General features: G+C 44.0%; 1 protein-coding gene across 1 annotated transcript in view; it reads right to left on the bottom strand.

Moving 5' to 3' along the window:
* The window catches only part of LOC126187803 (dynein regulatory complex subunit 4), a 155,987-nt gene that overhangs the window by 103,678 nt on the left and 37,157 nt on the right, over positions 1-15,152 (bottom strand). The window lies entirely within an intron of this gene.

Here is a 15,152-nt window from a genome sequence, read left to right as displayed (position 1 = left end):
ATCGTCTTGGGGGGCTTAGAATGCAGAACCTTGTCAACAATTGGAGCTTTACTCGCCTGGACAGAAGGTTCAAAAATGGCTCTGAGCACTATGGGACTTAACAGCTATGGTCATCAGTCCCCTAGAACTTAGAACTACTTAAACCTAACTAACCTAAGGACAGCACACAACACCCAGCCATCACGAGGCAGAGAAAATCCCTGACCCCCGCTTGGGCAGAAGGTGCCATATGAGGAGGGGCAGGAAATACCCCAATGTCAGCAACCAAGGCCTTGTCCAACATTGTGGGGAGAGCTGCAGGTTGCAAAACAACCGCAGCAGCACAAGTGCACTGGCAAATGCAGGTATTAGTGCTGACACTAGCAACATCCGTTTGTGTAGCAACAGTGGCCAACTGTACCGGTTTCTGCAGAGCGGAAGTGAAAGATGTTGTACACACAGGAGGCTGCATGGCCTTAAAGAGCTTCTTGGCCTCACCATAGGGGATGCGCTTAGATGTTTTGATCTCCTGTATCTTACGTTCCTCGAGATAGATGGGGCAGACCCGGCTCCAGACAGGGTGACTCCCAGAGCAATTCACGCACTTCACAGGCGATGAACAATCGGCTCCTTCATGGGCAGGCTGACCACATTTACCACAAGTGGCTATCCCATTGCACCCCAACGTAGTATGCCCAAAGCGCTGACATTTAAAACAGCGCATTGGGTTGGGGAAATATGGCCGTACTGGCAAACGTAAGAAACCCACTTTAACATGCTCTGGGAGACTTGGAAAATTGAACGTGAGAATAAACGAGTCGGATTTGACTAGGTCCCCATCGACTCGTTTCATAATATGCTGCACGTCGACAATACCTTCATCAGCCCACTCAGATTTCAACTCGTCCTTGGGGATATCCACCAAGTCCCTACATGTCACAACACCCTTACTATAGTTCAAAGTGGAGTGGAGCTCGGTCTCGATAGCGTACTCTCCAAGACAGGTTGCTTTCCTAAGAGATGTGACTTGACGGGAACTAGAAGTTTCAACTAACAGAGTCCCATTGCGCAGACGCTTCACAGATTTCAGTGTTCCTGCAATTCCCTCAAGACACTTGTGGATGTAAAAGGGAGAAACTCTCTCAAAGCTACCTTCCTTCCGTTTGACAATCAAAAACACATTCTGGTTATCAGCATGTGCTCTGTTACGACAATCTGATAAATCTCTAGTAACACCAGGCGCTGGAGGACTCGCAGCACAAAGTCGCTTTTTCGATGGGGTGTGTTTTCCTACCAGTGGCCCACCCAATCCACTGGTAGGGGGAAACGTAGAGGTCGAAGGGTCCATTGTAGTCCCACGAGCAGCTAGGGAACTAAAGGTCCGCTCAGACAGAGCCCCGCGTGCCTGAGTAAGCCTTATACCACTGGGGTGCGGCAGGTGCCCCAGAGGTTGCCCGCTTGCGACTGTTCCACCCCAACAGCCATGCATCTTATAGGCGCGTAGCACACCGTACGATTGAGGGGTTTTTATAGACGTTTACCTTCCTCGCAATCCAGGCGGTCAAGCCAAGATTACCATCCCCCGCAGCACACAACATTCCACCGCCGCGCCATGCGGTGGTCGCTGAAGCATGTCCGGGGGTTACGGTGACAGGAGACTGGCAGCGCTGACCAGTCCCCAGCTCAGGACCCCGGGGTCGCCAAGCCCGTACTCAGCAAATGAATGCTGAGCCCCTGGGGGGGACACTATGCTGTCTGGTGCCGTTGAGTTGAATAGTGGTGGCACATATTGGCATCTCACAAAATGTTATGGCAGCCATGGCAGTGGTGCCAGTATGATATGAGAGGTAACATTGTAGGTTAAAACAGTCCTCTCCCTACAGGGAGAAAGACAATGGTGAGTTGGTGAAACACTGGCGTCCCTCCCCTGTACCATAGACTGCAAATGAAATAAAGGAATGTGACATCTATGGCCTCTCAGTCATCAGAGATCATAATCCATGACCTGGACAGATGTTCCCTCTTTGTAGCAACAGGAAGGTAAGGCCATAAGTGGCCCTGGTGATGATGACTCTGTCATGGGCAGATGTCCTTTTGTGTAACACCAGCCATGGGGGGGGGGGCTAATGCCAAAGCAGGAGTAAGTCCTTGGAGTCAGGAGGAGAAATGTGCTTAGGCGGCCCCTGCAGTCCACGTGGTAGCTCTGCTTGCAAGGACCACGTTCTCCAGCAGCCCCTGATGATCTTGCAGAGGGCTAGAAAAGACAGCAGATGAGGGAGCTGTGGACATGATGGTGAACAGTGTAGGAGACTGGACCAAAGATTGAGGAGGTGCCCCTAGAGGCAGTGGAGAGAACAGAAAACTGGCATCTGATAGGTGAACGGCCTGGGAGATGCACCACGCAGTGTCAGAGGAGGCCAGTCCCCCACCCACAAGTGTAATTGGAAGTCATAGTGCGCCACCCGGCTGTCACCCATCCACAGCGTGAGGACCCCCCACCCCCGGTTCGTGGATGACCGACAGAATCCACGAGCCCAGACAGGGGTACAAGTGGTGGGTGAGGAGTCAGCAGAAGGAGATGCAGCGCTGTGTGCAGTTGGTGCCCATGCAGCAACGCTTCTTACTAATAGCAGTAGACCTGTAAGAACTAAGAAAACACATGAGCATCTCTTCCACCAGTGTGAGGTGCTTCTTCATCTGCACTTTCACTATCTTTGTGCACCTGCAAAAACGGGTTACATTTCATTCAGATTAAATACATGTAGGATGTAACCGAAAACTGAACTGAAATTAACTCCTTAGATTTCCTTCCTATTGAGCTACGTACGTGGGTATTTGTTAGCTAATAGTTTCAAACATCTCTGACTGACAAACTCAACAAATCAAAGATAATGCGGTGGCAAATGACTCTAATGCCTGTTGTAAGCAAAGATACAATAGTATGTAAGTGTCTGAGTGTAGGGAGCAGAAGCAGGAATCCTGAAACGCCATCCTGGGAAGGGTCCGAGTGGAAGTGATTTGCTATTGGCCTTCTCCGACCTGTTGTGAAGCGTCGAGCGTGTTTTTGTACATAGGGGATAACTGTGATGAGTGCTGGCAATGTGAGGTGTGTTATGGATGAAGAGGTTGAGGTTAAAACTCGGTGCTAGCACATAGCGTAATTCTCTCGAAAAGCTGGGGACGCTGAACTTAACATTCCCATCCGATGAATGAATCACTATCAACCGTGTTACGTGTCCTCTCTTCACGAGAGATTGTGGAGAGGTTTGGAATTTAATCCAAGACATTGGCGCAAAAACTGGCAATCAGTAAGTTTAAAACTATCATCTCTCATCTTCTGTCTGGCCATATACTGGCAGTGAAAATATCATCCACCTCCAGGATTCATACTGGCTTTAACTATACAATTCGTGCCTCTAGCACCAGCAACACACTGACAAAAATATTCTTTGCTCTGTGATTTAATGCCAAAATTCTGGATAGTGAGCGCATTACATTAGTTTATGGTGCTTCCCGCGAATTGTAACTTGGCATCTATCGAGGATTGTGGGCAGAGGGGAGAGTGGGCAAGCTATGTATGCTGAGCGGAGTGATGGATTGTGAGGTGTGGAAGGTGGAAAGGGGGGGGGGGGGGAGAACCAGCTCCACCTCCACGTGTTGTAAGCACCCATTGAAGGCTACAGCCACCTGTGTTTTGACCTCCCATAAACTCCTGATAACCGGCTTTATTTTCCGAAATGGAGAAGAAAATAGCCTCTGTGATGAGCCACCAAGCACATCATCACTCATTTTCATAAAAATCACAATGAATATACCGCAACAAGAGACAGACAGCGCAGTTCAACAACAAAGAAGACGACAATGCAGTCAACACCTGCTAACTGTATGGTGCGCTGTTGGCCCCGAACATCTGAAAATCACTAGAGCACGAATTCTCCCAGCTGCTACATAACTGGGGAGCTGCATTCCAGGTTACAGACTACAGTGTTGTAGTGAGTTATTGTGTGCTTAACAACTGGTGCCTAGTGCTCTTTTTGTTTGTTTTACGACTGACTGAACATACTTGAAAAGAATGTCAAGTGGTATGTACGACATTTTAGAAAGAGTGCTTAATGATAAACAATTAAAGGATTGGCTGTTAGACGTGCCTGGGGAACCTAGTTGTGCGCGGTCTAAATATTGCCAATCCAACCCGAATGTGTGTTTGTCAGTTTTACTTTTGCATTGAAAAATTAAGAAACATTTAAAAGCATCTGAATCTTTTTCATCTTCACAACAGTCAACATTATCATTTTGGTCTATGAAACATATGAATGCACATGCAGCTGCTGAAACTTCTCTTACATTGTTTGTAGTTAATCAGTGTGCATCCATGTGAGGTGTTCTGCCACCATATTGACCTGCAGGTGAAATGGGGTACCCTGATGCGGTGAATACCATGCTGTGCATGAAAGTCTTGGAAGGTCTGAGAAGTGAACTGCAGTCTGTTACCCATCACCAGGGCACAGGGAAGGCCTTCAATGGAGAAGATCTGGGTGAGAGCGTGCACAGTAGACTGTGTTGACATGGCGTGAAATCTGATGATGTATGGGAACTGAGAGTATGTATCAGTGACAAGCAGCTGAAATGCATCCAAGAAGGGGTATGTGAAATTCAGGTGGATGTTTTCCCATGGCTGCATGGGTGACAGCCATGGTGAGTAACATTGCCACAGAGTTGCCTGGTGACTTGAACCTTGGTTCAAACAGCAATTAAGTGTTCAATTACCTGGCTGACCTGAGGACAGTAGACACAGTGGTGAGCAAGCATCTTTGTCTGTGACACATCCGAATGGCTGTGATGCAAGAAATGAAGGATGTCCCACTGGAGGAAAGCTGGAATGACTACCACAGAATGGTATGTTCCATCATTAAAAAGATCACACCTTTGACGAGAGTCAGTCTGTGGTGCAGCAGAAAATAATTACAGATGGGGTCCGATGCTTGGGCTGGAGGTCATTTGGGCCACCCTTGCTGGGTATTCACTGCACCTGGCAGAGTAAAGGATCCATGCTGATAGCAAGAGTGATATTCGAGCTCATAACAGGACAGCTTTCCTCTGCCTGCTGAGCTTCCCCGTCAAGGATTTCCTCTTGAATCTGGCATTGGGACCCACAGAAAGATTCAAAAGAGTGCCCACAATGGAGTGCTAAGCTGTTGGGTAGAAGTGAATCTCATAATGGGAATGGCTGAGGAACAGGGTCCATAGTTGTAGTCTGCAGGCCATCTTCTCTGATAGGTGCAATAGGGGTTAAACAGGAACACTAACAGCTTGTGATCTGTGACAAGGTGAAACTTCACACCATATAAAACTGCATGAAATTTCTTGATTGCATAAATGATAATGAGGACCTCCTTCTCGTCCAGGGAATAATTCTTCTACACTGTTTTGAGTGTCTTGGAGGTGAACACTGTCAGATGCTTTGAACTGTCAGCACTGCAATGGGTCAGCACAGCTCCCAGCTCAAACTGGGATGCTTCAGTATCCAAAACAAGCTGCTTATCTGGCTGGAATGTGGCAAGACACAGGGCCAAACAACGATTGTTCTTCAAAGATGTACATGCTTCAGTATCCAAAACAAGCTGCGTATCTGGCTGGAATGTGGCAAGGCAAAGGGCTAAACAAAGATTGTCCTTCAAAGATGTACATGCATGGCCACAAGCACTTGTCCAAATAAACAGCATACCCTCTTTTAGTGACCAATTAAGAGAACATGCATTGGCAGCCGCTTGTGGGATGAATTTATGATGATAAACAATTTCGTCGAGGAAAGCCAGAACCTCTTCAGGTTAGAGGATAGAGGAAGAGCATCAATGACAGCAATGTGACTGGTCACTGGCTCATTTGCCCATGTCCAAGGTATTCAAAAAAGTGCTAAAAGAAGAGTGATTGTTCAAGGTTACACTTGACACCCACATCCTGCAGAGTCTGAAATAGAAGCCGAAGGTTCCACAGATACTCCTTGGTGGAGGAGCCCATGATTATGCGAGGGTTGACTGAAAAGTAATGCCTCCACCTTGATAACTCTTCAACAGTTGGCAGCATTGATATGCGGCAGGTACTGGCTTGTTCTGTAGCCTCTTCTCTACAGCTCCTGTTTTTGGGAAGCCTTAGCATTGAACGGCTGTGTTGTTAAAGTGTAAAGTATGAAACCCTGCACAGACGGTCGGTCAATGCGATTTAAGCAATGTGCAGTCATTGAATTCTTGACAGCAGAAGGTGTCACCCCAAAGGAGATTCATCAGAGAATGAAAGCAGTTTATGGTGATTGTGTTGATGTGAGTACTGTGTGTCGTTGGGCAAGTAAGTTTAAAGATGTTGAGGTGGGAACATCTGATCTGCATGACAAACAAAGTGTTGGACATCCTGTGACAGTAACCACCGAGTTTCACAAACAAAATGTTGACAGATTGACTCAGGACGATTGTCGTATCACTCAGAGAGAAACTGCAAGCACAATCAGCATTTCACAGGAACATGTGGATCACATTATTGCTTTGCTTGGCTATCCGAAGATCTGTGCCCGATGGGTACCCCGGATGACGACTCCTGAAATGCAGGTGCACAGGCTTGAAATTTGCCAGGGACTCCTCTCACATTGCGAGAAGGAAGACACACAGTACACACATCAACACAATCACCATAAACTGCTTTCATTCTCTGATGAATCTTCTTTGAGGTGACACCTTCTGCTGTCAAGAATTCAAGGACTGCAAGTTGCTTAAATCGCATTGACCGACCGTCTGTTCAGGGCTCCATATTTTCCACTGTAACAACACAACCATTCAATGCTAAGGCTTCCTGCCAACTGGAGCTGTAGAGAAGAGGCTATGGAACAAGCCAGTACCTGCTGCATACCAATGCTGCCAACTGCTGAAGAGTTATGAAGGTGGAGGCATGCCTTTTCAGTCAACCCTCATAATATCATCCAGACAGTTGAAATCACAAGGAGCACATTGTATGAGTTGCTCCAAGAAACAATGAAAAGAGCTGGAACACTTGCTACCCTTTATACCTGTAGAGACAATAGGGGTGTTGATGACAAGTAACTGCTAAGATGCCTCATCAAGCAGGAGCTTAAGATATGCCCCCAATAGCTACAACTTTGAAAATATTGACCTTCTGCCTGTTTCATCACCAATTCCTCCAGACATGTGGTGGGGTATGTGTCTATCACAGCTTGTCCATTGACTGCGCCTTCAAATCACTGCAAAGTTGGAGCTCACCAGTTGGTTTCTTGATGATCACTAACACAAAGTCCACTGGGTGGATAAAATACGTTCAATACCTCAAAAGCTTCCAGAATGAGATTTTCACTCTGCAGTGGAGTGTGCACTGATATGAAACTTCCTGGCAGATTAAAACTGTGTGCCGGACTGAGACTCGAGTTCTGTAAGGTTCGCAGGAGAGCTTCTGTAAAAGTTTGGAATGTAGGAGACGAGGTACTGGCAGAAGTAAAGCTGTGAGGACGGGGCGTGAGCCATGCTTGGGTAGCTCAGCTGGTAGAGCACTTACCCACAAAAGGCAAAGGTAATGAGTTCGAGTCTCGGTCCGGCACACAGTTTTAATCTGCCAGGAAGTTCCACCTCAAAAGCCTGATTGTGGAGCACCAGTGACACTGGAGAAAAGATTAAAAAAAAAAGCGAAGAGGCTGTCCCCATCAGTTATAGGTGATATCAGCAGTAAAATAAAATACCTAGCTTTACTGAAAAAAAGATTGAAAAAACCCTTTAAAGTTCATCAAGTTTCTGATATGGGACTTGGTAAAAATACGGTTAACCAAATTGGCAATAATGAAATCGTACACTGTGAAAGCATCAAAGCTAAACAAGTTTTTCAGGAAAGCACTGTACACCACAACAAAAATTAATGGACAGATCACGGCCTTGTATATAATTTCTGCTGCAAATTGTCCAAGAATGGGGATCTGTTGGCTGTTGTAGCTTACAAGATAAATAGCAGGATCCAGGAGGTGCACCGAGGTGCAGGTACATATGAGAATTAATAAGAGGCACAACGGTGCCTTTATATTCTTGCAGCTGAAATAGCATCCTGTTAATACACACATTGATGAAAAACTTGTTAGAAACTGTTGCACGACTGTGACACACAGGGCTGATAACATTAATGCTCATTGTTTGGAGGCTGAAGGTTACGGCACGAGTGGACAGTGACATGCCACTGCAATGTGTCCCGCCTTTCGACAGTGATGGCAGGCAGGTCAACACTTTGTTCAGTCAGGCCGGTCATGTTGAACAAAAAAGGCAGGGCATGAAGGAAGGGGCATGCAGAAAACAAACCATCATGGATGTGTTTGTCTGGTGTATGGATTAAGGGCACATTGTGTTGCCATGATTTATGCCTCCAAGGACTTGGTTGAACCCAAATGCCTGCCATTGGCCAAGTTGACAGCAGCCACGTCCACCCACAAATCCAACTGGCAGCCTGACACTGATGAATTACAAACAAGTGAGCAATAGAAAGGACCTCTTCAAAGGTGGAGGTCTTCAAATTGTAGTGTCCGTTGGTGGACTTCTTTATCTGGTACTAACCTAACGATAGCATTCCTGACTCCTTGTACTGAGAGCTAAGATAATGGCACCAAGTATGATATGATTGATGAGGTTGCTTCCTGCAGTGGTAAAACTTCACCCTCATGCAAATAAGATGAGTAGGCCAGTGATAATAAGAAATCAATAAGAAACACATTTCATCAAATGAAAGGTAAGTATGTTCCTGAAGTGGAGCCAATTCCCCAACAACTGATACATTTGGGGTGTAATCCATGAAAAAAAGACCCTTAATGGTAGCAGCAGTGAAGGCAGTGAAGTGTTGGTATAAATACTTCTTGCATGCCTTTCAGTCTTCTGAAGATTCATTGTGGGTGAGGAAGGGAGGCAGATGGGCTAGCAGTTGCTGTGGCTTTGCCAGCTGTTGTATCAACATACTGCCCAACATGGCTGTGTGTTCTTGCTGTTGCAAGTACAAATTCTATTGGCTTTCCAATTGCTACTGCAGTAAACTTTGAAGCGCAGCCTACAAGGATGTGTCAGTCATAACCCTCAAATTAGTGAACAACCCACATGGAAGTCCAACTACCCTCATCGCCACTTGTGTGTCAGTTCCAGACACAAATAAGAACACACACAAAGTTCTAACTATTTTAAAGTGAACACAGTTCTGATCTTCCATACAAGTCCAGGGTACAAGCCAGCCTGAGTCCCAGAAACAAATCACAATTCATCGCAAAGAGTAGAGTCCAAGTTACTATGAGTAAGTACAATAATGAAATGAGAAAGAGTTATCTCCACTCTGGGGTTATATGAAGTCAGTCTGTTGATCGGCATGTTGAGGTAGTGCTGACTGACAGTGGTATACAGGAGCCCATATGCAGTGCTGTCTTCTGATGCTTGATAGTGCCACCACCTGGTGGCTGGCCCCGCATTGCCGGACACTTTTGCGGGTGAGCTGAATAGCAACAGCTTGTGCTGGCACCTTGCAAAATGTGGTAGTCACAGCAGCATCACCAGTATGGAACGAGTGGTAACATGGTGGATTACCACACACCATTCGAATATACAAAATATCTTGTAATATATGCACATTTTTTGGTACAATGACCACAAAATGCACATATGCACATTTAAATTTTACGTAAAATTTTAAGATCCAGGTTTTAGAAACAAATTTATCTAAAACCTGTGATTTCACTCTGACATGAAGAAAATACCATACATCAGCTTATATACGTAAATACAAATGTGAAACGCAAGGACTTGCATTTAACGTGAATTTGTGACAAATTCTACAGTAACATGCCAGAGATGTATACTATAGTGTCAGTTCATCAAACTAAAAACAACAAAAATTGTGTAGTATAAGGGGATATCCACAAGACATTTCAACTACTTTTCATGTACAAAGTACAGGGTTATTACAAATGATTGAAGCGATTTCACAGCTCTACAATAACTTTATTATTTGAGATATTTTCACAATGCTTTGCACACACATACAAAAACTCAAAAAGTTTTTTTAGGCATTCACAAATGTTCGATATGTGCCCCTTTAGTGATTCGGCAGACATCAAGCCGATAATCAAGTTCCTCCCACACTCGGCGCAGCATGTCCCCATCAATGAGTTCGAAAGCATTGTTGATGCGAGCTCGCAGTTCTGGCACGTTTCTTGGAAGAGGAGGTTTAAACACTGAATGTTTCACATAACCCCACAGAAAGAAATCACATGGGGTTAAGTCGGGAGAGCGTGGAGGCCATGACATGAATTGCTGATCATGATCTCCACCACCACCGATCCATCGGTTTTCCAATCTCCTGTTTAAGAAATGCCGAACATCATGATGAAAGTGCAGTGGAGCACCATCCTGTTGAAAGATGAAGTCGGCGCTGTCGGTCTCCAGTTATGGCATGAGCCAATTTTCCAGCATGTCCAGATACATGTGTCCTATAACGTTTCTTTCACAGAAGAAAAAGGGGCAGTAAACTTTAAACCGTGAGACTGCACAAAACACGTTAACTTTTGGTGAATTGCGAATTTGCTGCACGAATGCGTGAGGATTCTCTACCGCCCAGATTCACACATTGTGTCTGTTCACTTCACCATTAAGAAAAAATGTTGCTTCATCACTGAAAACAAGTTTCGCACTGAACACATCCTCTTCCATGAGCTGTTGCAACCGCGCTGAAAATTCAAAGTGTTTGACTTTGTCATCGGGTGTCAGGGCTTGTAGCAATTGTAAACGGTAAGGCTTCTGCTTTAGCCTTTTCCGTAAGATTTTCCAAACCGTCAGCTGTGGTACGTTTAGCTCCCTGCTTGCTTTATATGTCGACTTCCACGGGCTACGCGTGAAACTTGCCCGCACGCGTTCAACCGTTTCTTCGGTCACTGCAGGCCGACCCGTTGATTTCCCCTTACAGAGGCATCCAGAAGCTTTAAACTGCGCATACCATCGCCAAATGGAGTTAGCAGTTGATGGATCTTTGTTGAACTTCGTCCTGAAGTGTCGTTGCACTGTTATGACTGACTGATGTGAGTGCATTTCAACGACGACATACGCTTTCTCGGCTCCTGTCGCCGTTTTGTCTCACTGCGCTCTCGAGCACTCTGGCGGCAGAAACCTGAAGTGCAGCTTCAGCCGAACAAAACTTTATGAGTTTTTCTACGTATCTGTAGTGTGTCGTGACCAAATGTCAATGAATGGAGCTACAGTGAATTTATGAAATCGCTTCAATCATTTGTAATAGCCCTGTACTTAGTGTCATCAGCAAAAATAGGGATTCTGCACATAATGAGCTACTGACCATGTAGACTTTGTTTTTCCACTCATGTTATTTTTGTGAATTACACTGTTGTCCAATAAAGTTGCAACATCACAAAAGTGCCATGCACCGAATGTCAAATTGGCATGAGGTGTACTACAGGCTTAGATATGTAAATGCATACCTTTTCAGTGCCACTGCATACAATGCATACAAGCAACAGTATCTACAATCTGTATGTTTGGAAAGCAAAGGGTTTCTAATTCAGAAATCACATTTGGATGTAATTTGTATGTGAGTCATGTTATGCCCCTTGTAGGAACAGCATGTGTTGGAATTCAATACGAGCTGGATCATGACCTATCAAGACAACGTTTTATGGTTCAGAGATATTGCTGCTAGCATTAGTCACTATACCACGACTTTCAAGAGAAAATGGAATCAATGGTTTCAGAAGGGACATGCTCAACATCATGCAAAAGATGCCACCATGTACCTTGAGCCTGGAAATGGGCATGTTTGCAACAAGATAAGAAAAGTATTCATACAGATGTATGGATGTGCAATGACATCTGGAGCACTACTGAATGTCAGCATAGGGACCAATGTTGCAGCCTTTCTTGATGTGGCAACAGAGAGAGGCATGCCAACAGTGTTGCATCCAACTACAATGCTGGATACTGGAGTGGCAGTCCTCTTTTCAGACACATCTCAATTCTGTGTACAGCATAACAATGGACATATCCATATGTGGATGATCCAAAGAGAACAGACATTGCCTGTTTGTATCTACATCTACGGCTATACTCTCAAACCACCGTGATGTGCATGACAGGGGGTAAGACCCATTGTACGAGTTATTAGGGTTTCTTTTCGTTCTACTCATGAATGTAGCGTGGGAAGAATTATTGTCTGAATGCATCTGTGTGCTGTAACTATTCTAATCTTCTCCTCAAGAGTGCTATGCAAGTGACACTTAGGGGGTTGCAGTATATTCCTAGAGTAATTGTTTAGAGCCCACCAGTCCAGTTTCTTCAGCATCTCTGTGATACTTTCCAATGGATCAAATAAATCTGTGACCATTTGTGCTGCCCTTCTCTGTATGCATTCAATATCCCCTGTTAGTCCTATTTCATGTGAGTCCCACACACTTCAGCAATATTTTAGAACCCGCTGCATGAGTGATTTGTAAGCAATCTCCCTTGCAGATTGACTGCACTTCCTCAGTGTTCTACCAATAAAGTGAACTCTACCACCTGATTTACCCACAACTGAGCCTATGTGATCATTCCACTTCATATCCCTACAAAGTGATACACCAAGGTATTTCTATGATTTGTCTGATTCCAACAGTGACTCTCTGATATTATAGTCACAGAATACTATATTTGTTCATTGTGTGAAGTGCACAGTTTTCCAGTTTTGAAGATTTAAAGCAAGTTGTCAATCTTTGGACCACTTTAAAATCTTATCAAGTTCCAACTGAATATTTATGCAGGTTCTTTCAGGCAGGACTTCATTATAGGTAACTCCATTGTCCACAAAAAACCTGAGGTTTCTATTAATATTTGATTGCAATACTGAATCATATGCTTTTGTAAAATCTATGTTAAAATTATGCACTGGTTTATTGCATTCCCATTTCTTTTCCAAAATTTGACGCAAGGTGAATATTTGGTCTATAGTTGATATGTTCCTCCAAAATCCAGCTTGGTAATCCCCCACAATTTCATCTGCATATGGTGTAAGCCTGCTTAGCAGAATATTCGAGAAAATTTTGGAACATACTGGTAATAGCGATATCCCTCTATAATTACTACAATCCATTTTGTTGCCCTTCTTAAAAATTGGGATCAGAATCGACGACTGCCAATCTTCAGGCATGCGTGGGGAAATTGGAGTCAGAAGAATTCATAATAAAGAACGGACTTAAGCAGGGAGATACCCTGTCTCCGCTACTTTTTAATTTAGTCCTAGAATATATTGTACGAATGGCAGCAGATAATTCAGAGTGTGTGGAGTTAAATGGAAATATTAAGATGTTAGGGTATGCAGATGATCTAAACATCATTAGCGATAGGAAACAATCTGTAACAGCAAATGCAAATGCGTTAATCAAGGCTAGTGAAGATGTAGGTCTAAGGATAAGTGAAGACAAAACTAAATACCTGGTTACTACTAGAATGCCAACAGCAGTAGATCAGGAAATGTTAAGAGTTGGAGACATGCAGTTTGAAAAAGTGAACACATTTAAGTATCTAGGCATGGACATCACTTCGAGAAATGAGACTGAATCCGAACTGAAGAAGAGTTTACAGGTGGGAAATGCATGCTACTTTTCACTGAATAGCTTACTCTCATCACAGATATTGTCTAGGAATTTAAAGATTAGAATATACAAAACTATTATTCTACCAGTTGTGCTGTATGGATGTGAGATTTGGTCTCTCACTGTGCAAAATGAACAAGCCGTTTCAAGTATTTGAAAACAAAATTTTGAGAAAAATTTTCGGAGCAAAAAGGGATGACATTAGCAGAGAGTGGCAAAAACTGCATAACAAAGAGGTTCACGAACTCTATTCAAGCCCTGACATAATCAGTATTATTAAATCACGTAGGCTACAATGGGCGGGTCACGTAGCTCAAATGGATGAGGGCAAGGCAGCATGCAGAGTACCGGTAGGGCACTTAGAGGGAAAACATCCTGTGGGGAGAGCGAGACATAGATGGGAGGACACTGTGAAGGCTGATTTGAGGAGCCTAGGTATTGAAGGTGAATGGAAGGAAATAGCCCAAGACAGGGACCAATGGTGAAAATACGTTGCTGAGGTAATGGACTCTTGAGTCCGGTATGACCAGTGAGTGAGAGTTCTATTAATATTGTATGCAAGGTCATGCTGTGTCCACCCTGGCAAAAAGTCCTCAATCCAGTCACAAATTTCACTTAACACCCCATATGATCATACTTTTCACAATAACTGTAGCTGTGGTACTCGGTCAAATGCTTTTCAGAAGTCAAGAAATACTGTGGCTACCCAACTACCTTGATCCAAAGCTGCCAGTATGTCATGTGAGAAAAGTGTGAATTGGGTTTCACATAATCAATGTTTTCAGAATCCATGCTGGTTGGCATGGAGGAGGTCACTCTGTTCAAGGTATCTCATTATGTTTCAGCTCAGAATATATTTTAAGATTCTACAAAATTGGTTACATAACACAGTCTCCTCTCGTTCACAAAGCTGATAATTTGGACAGTACCCATTACATTTCTGACATGTTAAGGCCAGTGGCTGTGTCCTAGCTTCAAGGTCTCCACGGTGTTATCTTTTAACAATACAATGCAAGACTATGTATCACCCATGATGTTGTACCCTACTTGGATACAGAAGGCATCTGAATTTTGCCCTGTCCAGCACGTTTTCCATATTTCTCATATACTGAACACATCTTGTCACGACTGCAGGTAGACTGGCATACCTACACTCACCAACCACTACAAATGATGGACTCTCATACTGAGTTGAAGCAACTTGTATGTACCCATATCTGTTACACAAGTTCAGTTTGACTTGATATCCATCCCAGTTAGAACCCAGTCAGGTATGCAGATTTGCATACTTAACTTTGCACCCTCTATACTCCCAAATGATCTAAAAAGTTAATCACATGTGCTTCTTGTTATAATTTATATGGGCAATAAGTAAAATTTCATAATTTGCAATCCTTCCTTGTGAAATTTAATGACCAGAGATTTTTAAGCCATATTTCAGGTCAGAGGCACATGCAAACAAATAATTATAGTAGACAACCTATATGACAACCTAAAATAGATAACATCTATCTAGAATAGTACACTA

This window comes from Schistocerca cancellata, chromosome 5, assembly GCF_023864275.1.
Source record: "Schistocerca cancellata isolate TAMUIC-IGC-003103 chromosome 5, iqSchCanc2.1, whole genome shotgun sequence".
Taxonomy (NCBI): domain Eukaryota; kingdom Metazoa; phylum Arthropoda; class Insecta; order Orthoptera; family Acrididae; genus Schistocerca; species Schistocerca cancellata.
Note: the sequence above shows the minus strand (reverse complement) of the source record. Positions and strands in the feature narration are given on the sequence as shown.